This window comes from Henckelia pumila, chromosome 1 (genome assembly GCF_033568475.1).
Source record: "Henckelia pumila isolate YLH828 chromosome 1, ASM3356847v2, whole genome shotgun sequence".
NCBI lineage: Eukaryota > Viridiplantae > Streptophyta > Magnoliopsida > Lamiales > Gesneriaceae > Henckelia > Henckelia pumila.
The window spans coordinates 98,429,504-98,439,890 of record NC_133120.1 but is presented as its reverse complement, the minus strand read 5'-3'; the positions used below and the strand labels follow the sequence as shown (position 1 = coordinate 98,439,890).

At 35.7% G+C, this 10,387-nt stretch overlaps 1 long non-coding RNA gene across 1 annotated transcript; it reads right to left on the bottom strand.

The window, feature by feature from the left end:
- Positions 1-8,686: 8,686 nt before the first annotated feature.
- LOC140873116 (uncharacterized) lies at positions 8,687-10,103 on the bottom strand. Its single transcript, XR_012147975.1, has 4 exons — positions 9,969-10,103; positions 9,528-9,591; positions 9,403-9,446; positions 8,687-8,858 (listed from the first exon to the last, which is right to left on the bottom strand). It is a non-coding gene; the product is annotated as an uncharacterized lncRNA (long non-coding RNA).
- Between the last annotated feature and the right edge of the window lie 284 nt (positions 10,104-10,387).

The following is a 10,387-nucleotide window of genomic DNA, read 5'->3' as shown; positions in this document are numbered from 1 at the left end:
TCCAAAGCTGATCTTTGGTCCTTTGCACAACACCACTTCTGTTAGAAGTTCTGGATTCCCTGTCATGTGTCGTGAGCAACCGCTATCTAAATACCAGGTAGTGTCCTTGATAGAAGTGGTTTTCTCGCCCGTTTGGACTTTTAGTACCTGCAAAGAGTGAAGAACTTTTGGTACCCATATCTAGTAGGGTCCAGGTCGGATTAGCCCTTTCGGGACCCACACCTGGAACACCCTTACAGGTTTGCCCGTGTGTGTGTCCAGAAATCTGTGCGGTCGATAGGCAGTAAATGTGTGTGCTTGTGAGGTTGCTGTGTGCTGCTTGCCTTTTTTATTTTCATCAGTTAGCATGTACCTCTTTTGAACTGGCCTGCAATTAAAGTACTGGTAAGGCTTCTCCTTTGACCATATTTTCTTAGAGTAGTTAGACTCATTCCATGGCCTTTTGAAATTAGATTGGTTTCCCTTTCTTCTTTCATTAGGTTTTGGTTTGATCCAAGTTCCTCTTTGATTAGAGGTCTGGGGATCCACATATCCCAGCCCTCTATGCTTAGAGCTTCGTTCGTTCGATACTTTCTGATTTTTGTCAAAGCTGCACTTATCGTGTTCATATATCGTGCTGGACCTGACAAATCTTATTTTGTTAAGATTGCCTTTGTCCAGGCTTGACTGAATACAGGATTCCATAGACTGTTCATTTGTTCCAAACCCTAGACCGGTTTTATCATGCACCGGTCTTTGGATTTCTTGAATCTTGTCAATGGTTACCGAAGATTTATTCCAAGCCTTAATGGTTTCAAGTAGTTTTTTATTTTCAATCAAGGTAGCTTGGAATACTCTTTTCAAGGTGTCGTTCTCAGTAGCCAGCAGACTTAGCTTGACCTTAAGACCATCAAGCTCTTTTTGCTGCATGCAGCTTGATTTGCTTGACTTATCTTTTAGGTTAGCTCTTTCTGCCTTTACTTCCTCGAACTCCTTGGATAATGCTTTGTATTCATTAGCCATTTCGTGTAAAGCAGTAACTAAATCACTGTGAGTAAATTCAGGTGAGCCAAAGTCAAATACCTCCTCAGCTTCTTCTTCGATGTCGGCCATAAGGCATTCCACTTTTTCATCATCGCTGTCATCTGAAGAGCTTCCGGTATTGGAGTTGTCAGAGTCAGACTCAGCCCACTTGCTTTTGCTTTCATCTGCTACTAGAACCCTTTGGTCTTTTCCTTTTCTAAACGTCCTTTTATCCTCCTTACCCCTTCTTCTTTCGGAGAATTGCTTCTGATCATTGTTCTTAGGCTTGGTGCAGTCTGCAATGAAATGGCCTGGCTTTCCACAGTTAAAACAAGTAGGACCATCGTTTGTATGGTCCGATTTATGATAATTTTTAAATTTAGAATTGTTTTTACGCATAAATTTACCAAATTTCTTGACAAAGAGTGTCATGGCTTCATTGCTGATTTGCTCAGCTGATCTCTTTGGAGGTTCCTCGACGGTGGACGTATCACGGTTGAGGTTAAGGCCTTGGTTGGTTGAGATGTGGATGGTTCATCTTCTGTTCTCATGTTGAGCTCGAACTCGTAGGCTTTGAGATCAGCAAAGAGATCATGCAGTTCAACCTTGCTCAAGTCTTTTGACTCTCTCATGGCCACTGTCTTGATCTCCCATTCTTTGGGCAGAGCTCTCATAACCTTCACAGCAATTTCACGGTTAGTATAAGTTTTACCTAAAGCAGTAAGATCACAGATGATACTACTGAACCGTTCATCAAATTCAGCCATGGTTTCCCCTGGCTTCATTTTGGCGTTGTCATATTTTTGAATGGCCAGAGTGAGCTTGTTTTCCTTTGTCTGGTCATTCCCTTCACACAGCTGAGTGAGCTTCTCCCAAATCTCCTTTGCTGTGGAACATGACTTGATTTTGCTGAACATATTCTTGTCCAGTGTTTTGTATAGGATGTCCCGGGCCACATTGTCAAGATTGGCCTTCTTTTTGTCCTCAGTGGTCCACTCAGCTCTTGGTTTCTCAATCATTTGTCCTGCACCATCGGCTAGAGCTGGGTTGACCTTCATAATTTTGATAGGACCGTCTGTTATGACATATAGCATGTCATCATCCTGTGCTGCAAGATGTGCCTGCATGCGAATTTTCCAATCATCATACTCTTCTTTAGAAAACATAGGAATTCTGTTGAAAGAAGTCATGATTTGAAAACTTCAGATCAGCAGTTGAGAAAGGAACCCGCTCTGATACCACTTGTTGGGATCGGTTCAGAGGGTAGAGGGGGGGGGGGGTGAATACACTCTGAAACTTTTCTTCTACTTCTTTAGAATGATCAAGTGAGGTTTAGTTCACTTAATCAGTTTTCTCAACTTCTAAAACGTTTTGAACAACTTAAATAGTGCGGAAATAGTTCAGAGGTTTTAGTGATGCAAAGTTTATAATGCAATGTATGAGCAGGATGTGAGATAAGTTGCAGTAAATGCTAAAGCACGATTTTATGGAAGTTCGAAGGCTTAATCCTTCTACGTCTCCCCTTCTTCCACTTAGGAAGGAATTCACTAGAAGACTTTGGTTATTACAACGTCTTGTAATACACCCACTTCAGACTTAGGACTTATCCAATGCCTAATCCGAAACTCCTAGATTTACACAGATAAGATTCTCAGTTCTTATCAGACTGGTGGAAGCTTTCAGAGCAGCTTCAAGTCTCTTCAACACTGAGTATAGTTGAGTTGAGCTTCTCAGACTGCAGAGCGGTCGAGAGGCTTGAAAACCCTAGGATGATCCTTGACGATCAGATATGTGAACTGTAGGCGAGGGTTTATTTGAGCAGCAGATGAATGATCTTGTAAGTGTGCTCAAGTATATCAGATGAGGACTTCTGATATTAGTCAAGTGATTGAAATTTTTCTGAGTTGCTTGTCTCTCTTCGTTGTCTCGTCTCTCTTCTTATTGTTGTTTGAGCAATCTTCCCTTTATATAGGTCAATCATCAACGTCTTTATTTTGAACGTTCTGATGCTGCATTGAATGCACATTTAATGCTCATAAATGCATTGATGATTCTGCATGAGGATCGTACACTGCAGACAACTTCTAGGATCCAAAACTGGAATAAACGGTCGAATGCTTTATCTGCAGTCATTCTGTGTTTTTGCCATTTTGGTACAACCTGTTGTCTTGATTTGCAGGAGTCAACAAATCTTCTGAAACGCCGGTTCTGCTTTTAATAAAAGATCCTGCAAAGAACATCTTGTCACAGGTACTTGTCTCGAGATATCTAGATAGGCAGTTGGCATTCTACCGGTAGAGATATTTGTCCTCTGCTGGTTTGAATAACCAGTCGATAAGCTTGTGACTTCAACCGGTCGAGAGATAAAGGCGGTTGACAAGCTTCCGGTAGATAGATTTATCTTCTGCTGGTTTTGATAGCCAGTTGATAGGCTTGTGACTTCAGCCGGTCGAGAGCAAAGGCGGTTGACAAGCTTTCGGTAGAAGTTGTAGTAGGTTCCTGAAATACAATGGTTGGCAGCACATTCCTATACAATGAGTTGTTGTTTGTTATCACCAAAATATCGGATTCAACAGCTGCTTTTGTTGGTTCTGGGAGTTCTGAGGAACAAGCTGCTGATGACAGTGTTGCCAACACTGATGACAACACTGCTGTTGAATCTGACTCTGAGACTGATCCTGATAATGCATACAATCTTCAGTTTTATTCAAAGGAGCTGCAGATGAATTGAAGCTCTGTCTGGTAAAGATTTTTGGGAAGAAAGAAATATTGATGAAGTGTATTTTGAGAAGCAGAACTTGGTGACTTTCTTGAAACAACAGAATTTATATTCTACTGTCACCACTGCCGGACCTTTTTCAAGAAGAGCTGTGTTAGAGTTTTACTGCAATCTGAATATAAAAACTGGAGATGAAGAATCATTTAAGTTTGGAAGAGTATACATCCGGGGAAAGGTGTATGATTTTACTCCTATTTTGATCAATGAGCACTGCAATACTCCTGATATCGACGACGATGCGGTTACTGAGGATATTGATCAAGTCACTAAAGTGATCACTGAGGGAATGGTTCAAAAATTTCCACTGCACCAGATAGGTTGTCAGCTGCAAAGCTTACTTCTTTCTTTTTTGTGCTTCACAAAATTGCAATCAGGAATTGGAAGTCATCTAACAATACAACAGTGGTTACTAAGCCACAAGCTCTTGCACTGTTTGCCATTGGAACTCAAGCTCCTTTGGACTTTGAGAATTTGGTGTTTGAAAATATTATGACCTTTAGAGAAGGTGGTTGGAAAGCAACAAAGTTTCCATTTCCTTCTTTGATCTATGGTATGCTGGAATCTCAAGACTTCAAGAAAGAGGATGATGAAGAGTTGATTGGAGGAGATGAGCTTATCAAGATCTCAACTGGATTGTTGAAGGGAAATTGGAAAATTGATTTACCATGACTGGTGCTATACCCAGTGTTTCCAACACTGAGGCTATTCCACCAATGACCATTCATAACATTGTTGTGCTTATGTTAAACTCTACTGCAATTCGTGCTCAAATGGCTCATGCTGAACAGAAAATTGCTCAAGCCAAAGCTGATCTCGAGTACTATGAAGCCTTAATGGCTGAGTACAAGATTAAACTTGGACTACTAGGGCCCTCTGGACAAAAAGGGGGAGTAGGATCAAGTGCTGATCAAGCCTTAATAATATCTTCACTTTCTGTTTCATAATTGTCACTTAATATTTGTCATTTCAAATTTGGTGAAAAAATATTTCACATTTTTTTTTGTCAATATATGTTAGATAAATAACATTGCTTAATTAAAGGTCACATTATATTTTCTGAGCATGCCATTATATATTCACTTCTATTTTTATTCTTGAATGTATGCTATTTTTATGGTATAATAAAGATGAATTGAATATTAATTGTTATTTATGGGATTATTGAGTGTGAAGTTTGAAACTTATGTTAACGAGACAAAGATGTGCTCACTGTAGTTATTGTTGAGAGGATGCTTGTGGAAATTAAGTATGGAAATATCAAAATATACATTATGAATATTGTGGAAATTAAGTATGGAAATATCAAAATATACATTATAATTCATAATAGCTATGAAGATGACTACGAGCACGAGAAACTTAATTGTGATACTGCCATTTAAGCATGACGACATTTTTTTGGATTTTGGAAGTCATCACTAGTATAATACAAGACGACAGTTGACGCTGACTTCTGAGCATGATGATTAGATTTAATGGTCTTGTATAGTTACCAATTTAATTTCTTTCAATGTTCAATAGGAAGGTTGATAACTGGGATCAAAGTTTTTATTTCGATGTGATGATCAGGATGTGTATGATAATGTTTTCAAACTAAAAAGACACAACTCATCTGTTTAACGTGACTGACTAGAAGGGATATGAAGTACATGTTATATTCGAGTTGTGCACATGTGACTTGTAATCCACATCCCTTCTCGTCAGACGTCACGTCAAGAAAAAGAGTCGTGTCTTCATATTTTGATAAGATGATCATACACATCCTGAACATCATATCAAAATAAAAACTTTTATCCTGGCCATCAACCTTCTTATTGAGCATTGAAGGAAATAAATCTGCTAACTATACAAAAAAAAACCATTCAATATGATCATGCTCAGAATCGACGTCAACTGTCGTCTTGTCTTATACTAGGGATGACTTCTAAAAGTTCAAAAAGATGTCGTCCTGCTTAAATGACAGTACCACAAGTTCCATGTGCCCGTAGTCATCTCCATAGCTATTATTAATTATCAAATATTTTTCGATTTTTCCATACTTATTGTAAACAACATTCTTTCAACAATGACCATAGTGTGAACATCTTTGTCTCGATAACATAAGCTTCAAGCTTACCAGATAATCCCATAAATGAAAATTAATCAATCTCTTTTTATTATGTCATAAAATATATTCAAGAATAAAAAGAAATTTAATATTAAGACATGCTCAAAAATATAATATGTACTTAATTAATTAATCAATTTTATTTATCTAACAACATTAACAAACGTAACATATTTTTCATTAATTAAATTTAAAACTAAAAGTAAATGAAAATTATCAAACAGAAGATTAATTTATTAACTTTTAAATCTTTATAAACAAATTTACTATATTTTTTTTTACATAAAATAAATGTTACAAATGTGAAAAATGGTATTACGATAAACTATTTCCCAGTGCGATCTTGGTTTCTTTTCATGCAAATTTAGGAGTGAAATTTCAATGCAGCTATTTGACAAAGTGATATCCAGTGAGATGTATTTTTCATTTATTATCGTGTGAATCATGAATATTATTAATGAGTCGAAAATACTTCCTTCATAATTTTGTTTTTCTTCCTTTATAATTTTGTTTTAAAAAAATAAAAGATTCTATAATTTGTTAGGAAAATACTTTAGTATACATGTATAAAATAATATCTAAAAGTATAGTGATTTGAATTTTCTTCACATGCATGCCAATCGTCACATAATTCCACTTGTAACTGTTTCGAAGACGTGATCAAACTTAAAAATATTGGTTCATTCAAAATGAAAAGTAACTGTTTTTCATTTACAAAATGATTTCAAGACATAACGGTATGTGTTTTTATAATAAATAGGTAGGAGTCCGTCTAATCCTATCACAAAAAGCGGCTTTGGAAAAAAAAAAAGAAAAAGAAAAAGGAGGGTATGTGTTCTCATCAAAATGATTTCAATCACGTGGTCACGAACGTCTAGACACTATTTATCATTTTAATAAGGAAAAATTACTTTTTTAGTTCTGTATGTTTGTCATTTTGCGAATTTGGTTATCTATATTTTTAGATTTTAGTTTTAATTAGTCCGCATCTTTATTTTTTTTGGCAATTTAGTCCTTTTTCTAATGTGGCGCTGATGTGGCACCAATACAGTGCTGATGTGAAGCTGACATGTATAATGCCACGTAATCATTTTCAAATAAAAATGACTAAAATTGTCAAAAATTGAAACATGCAGGACTAAAACTAAAATATAAAAACATAGAGGATTAAAATTGAAAAACGACAAACATAAAGGACAAAAATTGCAGTTTTTCCTTTTAATAATTAATAAAAATATGAATAATATTATTTATAAAGGATAATATAGTAATTTAAATTCAATGATTTGATTGATGTAAGATAAATAATTTACGATTTGATTGAGGGGAGATAAATAATTGAAAGATTGATAAATAATATGACAAAAAAACGTGAGATAGATAAGATAATTTATAGATAGATTAATTATCTATAACTTCAAACACACAATTGAAGCACAACCACACAAACAAATTTATTTTTTTAAAAAATAATTTTAAATTTGAGCCCCTGAAATTATGATCTTTGAGTCGACTTATTAAATTCAAGTCAAATATGGGCTTATATCCAACAAAATCATAACTATTGAATATTTTACTCATCATTTAAATATTATTATAATATATGTTTTGTTTTCCAATTATTATTTTTTTTAAAATCGTCGTTATTATGGAATTCCAATTTCCAGGTTTCCAGCTTATTAGCTTTTTAACATTAGCAAAGTTAAAACATTTTGAGCAAAGTTATGTGTTAGGGAAGCAAATCTGTGTCGTAAAAAGTAAAATTTTTTAATATGAGAAAATTAGAAGGAATTATTTTTTTTTATAAAAAAACAAAACTATACTATTTCCCTTGTTTTTGGTCATTTTAAATTATATTTTATAATTCTCAAGTTGAACACAAGAATTTACAAGTGTATGTGTCAGGATCGGGTTGCTAATGCTACTGGAGTAGAATGAGTAGTGAGCTGCTATTGTTCTCTAGAACTTGTTGCAAGAAGTAGTAGCTGATTGATACTAGCGAGTCCAGTAGTGTTAGCCACTGAACTTTCATTTCCTTTGTGTCTCCGAAAGTTAACAAAAAAATACTTGTGCGGAAAGAGGATAACTGGGAGATTAGACTGCATATGTTGGTTCTAATGGTGTGTGAGTGTAAAATGCAATAAATAACTCGGTAGATTGTTTCTTGATGTTCGAAAACTTAAATGCTCCTACGTCACTCCTTATTCTGGTTCTTCCAAAAGTTACTATGTGACGACCCGAGTACTAATCTCTCTATCGAACATAATTAATAAATGAGTTATAATAAATAGCCAAACATCAAAGACTAAATAAATAAAAAAAAAAATTTAAAAAATAGAGCACCTCGCTCGATCGGGTGAACTCACCCGATCGAGCGAGTAATTCAGCCCTGCCCCTCGGGTTTGAACACTTTTGTTCCCGCTCGATCGGGTGACTTCGTCCGATCGAGCGGACCAAGAGAACTCAGTTCTCTATTCCAGCAATCAAGGGCCGCGCTCGATCGGTGAAACTCACCCGATCGAGCGGGCTCACTGTCCAAAAAACAGAAACAGCTGCTGTCTTAATTCCCTTCCCTTTCTCTAACCTTGTTTCACCTCATTCAAGAGTAAGGAGTTCACTAAGTCTCAACATCATGTCCCACTCCATGATAGTAGTACAAACCAAAGCTAGCATGCATTCTAACATGATACATGTTGATAAACATAATCATATCAAAGCCTTGAAAAGAATAACAAGATGGATTCATATATCGTACATGGAACATCACGTTAAGACTTAGGAATTTACATACACCATCTCAAGTCTTATAAACATCAAGACAACAACTTAATAACCAATAAGTCTTGATAAAAGTAGCAACAACATGATCATCTCCTTGAAGCTAACATACTAGACAACTAAACTCGGATCACCACTTTAATCTCTAATTTCTCATTCTTCAAACTCGTTTGTGCCATGTTCCAGTCCCGCCTATTGCATTAACACATACAACACAACAATAGCCGGATAACTCCGGTGAGAAACATATTTCCCAGTAAAAGCAACTAACATGCAAATCAATTAATATATATCAAACTCATGATATGGAATAAATGACAATGCATGCCTTAAAAACAGATACTCTCAAACCATCTCTCATTTCATCGGTTGGGATCCCGAGAAAAAGATATCGTAGCTAAACCACCAACACTCCCAATCGAGGTGGGGCTACTTATCTTACTTTCCTAGACTTTGAAGCCACTATATATGCAAATCAAATGCTAGGCTAACTAACCACCCAAGCACTACATATATAGTTCCTCAAATCGTCTAATCGAACGTTTCCGTTTATTTCAAAATCAAAGAGTAAGTCTCACAAGATGAATGCAAAATATATCATCTATATAGCATTCATTCACAACATAATTCATATAAGAGCACATAAAAGCAAAGAAGCAAATAAGTATGTGATTTAGGGAACTCGATACAAACCATCTCGAGTTATAATCTCATTCAAATAATAGTTCCTTTTTACCTTTCAATTGTGAGGTTTCAAGGTGTCTTCGAAGCTATCCAAATCTGAAAAATAACATAACCAAACCTTTATCAAAAGCTTCCCTCAAGTTCAATCCAATTATATTGACAAAATAGACTCCAAACCTTGCATCAATTCTCTACCGGTTCGAAGTTGACGATATCGAGCTCGATGGAAACCAAACACAATCTGAAATAAATTTGAGAAAGCTTACAAACATCAGCTAGGACTTACCAAAATCACAGCTCAATACAAGATATCAAAACAGTCTCGAATCATAAGTTCGGCGGCATAACGGCTAAACTCAGCAACCCGAAACTCAACTACAACAATTCTAACAATCATTCACATCCTATATCAGCTGAATATCAATCAAAACCAGCATAAAATAAGGTAGGAATTTCGAAATACTTGCTGGAAATTCATAAGAAACCGATACGGAATCCGTTCTTCAACCCAACTTCAATATAACAAAGCATAGAAGCTCAACAACATCAATTCATAACTAAATCTGATCTCTGTCATTTTCGAATTCTCAAACCATGATGAACTAAAATAAAACTTACATCAATTCGAAGGCCTCGTTACAAGGATTCCAGAACACTTTTCGGAATCGAAATCGGATACCCGAAACTCAAGATACGGCAATTTGAAGATGAAGAAGAAACTTGGATTCCTTTGTTCTTGCTCTCGGTTCCTTCTAAGTTTTCTGATGAGAATTTGTTGTATCACACGTGAACATGCTTCCATTAAACAAGTGTCCCACTAAAATCAGAATTTTGCACTTTAGCCCTCCAATTATTGCTTCTTTGCAATTTAGTCCTCAACCAATCATTAAATTCAATTTCAATCCTAAATAGTTTAAGAATATTAGAATTTAAATCAAAACTCTAAATATTCCCAAATTAAATATTCTCGAATTAAAATTAAATAATTCCGACGTTACATACTACTTGAAGACTTTGAGTAATATTACATCTCTTGC